The sequence below is a fragment of the Nycticebus coucang genome, chromosome 3 (genome assembly GCF_027406575.1).
Source record: "Nycticebus coucang isolate mNycCou1 chromosome 3, mNycCou1.pri, whole genome shotgun sequence".
Taxonomy (NCBI): domain Eukaryota; kingdom Metazoa; phylum Chordata; class Mammalia; order Primates; family Lorisidae; genus Nycticebus; species Nycticebus coucang.
Window position 1 is genome coordinate 123,192,237 of NC_069782.1, and position 1,993 is coordinate 123,194,229.

Consider the following 1,993-nt stretch of genomic DNA (forward strand, 5'->3'; position numbering starts at 1 on the left):
TTGTAAAATAAATTTTTAAAAAAGTGAATGATTGGTCTTTGTGGTTTCTAGTAGTAAGTTCTATCCTTTTTTTTCATATAGTATAAATCGTATTTTTATGCAGGATAACATTAAGATCTGGTAGTTCTTCCATGTTACCAAATAACCACATAAATCCCAAATGCAGCAAATGTGAACCAACTTCCTAGTGCACCTTCATTCACCTCATTGAAGTTGAAGTTGCTCCTTTTGATATTTTTGAATTTCAATATGAAGCAGATTGGTAGGGTTTCATTAGTGGTTTCATTATGAGGCTTTTAAAATGAAAAATAGTTCACAGTTCTCAGAGGAGACCTTTTTGTGTAAATCATGGTCTAGGGACGTTTCGAATAACCAAGTGTTCTTTAATAGGTGAAATCTCTTCATGCAACTATAATAAATAAGCATCTACATCCTTGGCTATATTACCAGAATATCCTGGAATCAAAGTGAGATGGTTTTCTTGTTCCCATAATCCATTTAATTGTTGTTTTAAAATTTGAATGTTTCCATCATTTGTAATTTCTGTTTCAGATGACAGTTCTGACCACCATCTTTTTATGACTGCTTGAAGCCAGTTTGAACCAACCATTACACATTTTTCAAATTTTCTTTTAAGCAGTGACTTTATTAGAGGCAACAAATCTACACGGCAGCCAAAGGAGATACGTTGTTTTACTTCCTGTAAACTATTAATGAGCACAGGAAGGCAATCAACCACAACTCCAAGGTCGTCTATCCTCACCAAATAAGCTACAAGTTCATAAACTCTTTTTCCAGAAAGTTAAAACTACATTTAATCTCAAATTCCTCTGAGCAAACCAGAGCCATTGTTTCATAACCCTGAGAAACGTCAGGAAAAAAACCCACTGTATTTTGATGATGGACTTTCTGTTTGTGAAGAACTAGAATCACTGGGGTTAATCAGTTATGTTCGACTATCATGGCATAATTTTCAGGCAAGTGGCCTGCATAAGCCAGTTCATTTTCTTTATGTTCCATGCCACAGCCCCTACTTCAAGGGGATTGTTTTTTCTGTAACAAAGACTTGGAAAGGGATGATGAACTTTCCTTTCTGTGATAAATCACCTTATGCAGTTTATCCGGGTGTTTCACAACTGTTCTATTTATGTAAGCAGCCAACTGTTTTGGAGATTTCTTAACTTACTTCATGTTCTTTTTAGTGAAATTAGAGAACCCATTTTCTAGGAAGATCAATGGAATGATCCTCAAGATTATTACAGAAGTTCTGTTTTTTAACATTGTAGGTTTCAGAAGCCATAATCTCTTAAAATATAGGCACTTCATGGTACCTCCAGCCCTCAGGCTACCCCTTTTGGCTAAGACCCACTCAGACTCATTCAAACGCTGCTTGATGAGAATAGCTACCTCTGTGATCTTAATCCTCAAATTTATATGTTGATGGTATTTGGAGGTGAGAACCTTTGGGAGGTAATTAAGTTTAGGTAAGGTCATCCGGGTGGGGCTCTATGAGAACAAAAGAGAGACCTGAGCTGACACACTCACTGCTGTCCTTTCTGTGTGTGACACCTTCTACCATGCTGTGATGCAGTAAGAAGGCCCTCACCAGATTCAGCCCCTCCACATTGGACTTCCCAGCCTCCAATTAATTTATTAATTAAATTTTTTTTTTTTTTTTTTTGTAGAGACAGAGTCTCACTTATGGCCCTCGGTAGAGTGCCTTGGCCTCACACAGCTCACAGCAACCTCCAACTCCTGGGCTTAAGCGATTCTCTTGCCTCAGCCTCCCGAGTGGCTGGGACTACAGGCGCCCGCCACAACGCCCAGCTATTTTTTTGGTTGCAGTTTGGCCGGGGCTGGGTTTGAACCCGCCACCCTCGGTATATGGGGCCGGCGCCCTACTGACTGAGCCACAGGCACCGCCCTAATTAATTTATTTTTGAGACAGAGTCTCAAGCTGTTGCCCTAGGTAGACTACCATGGCATCATCATA

At 39.4% G+C, this 1,993-nt stretch overlaps 1 pseudogene; it reads right to left on the minus strand.

Moving 5' to 3' along the window:
• Nucleotides 1-346: 346 nt before the first annotated feature.
• LOC128581109 (KATNB1-like protein 1) lies at nucleotides 347-1,300 on the minus strand (annotated as a pseudogene).
• Nucleotides 1,301-1,993: the final 693 nt, after the last annotated feature.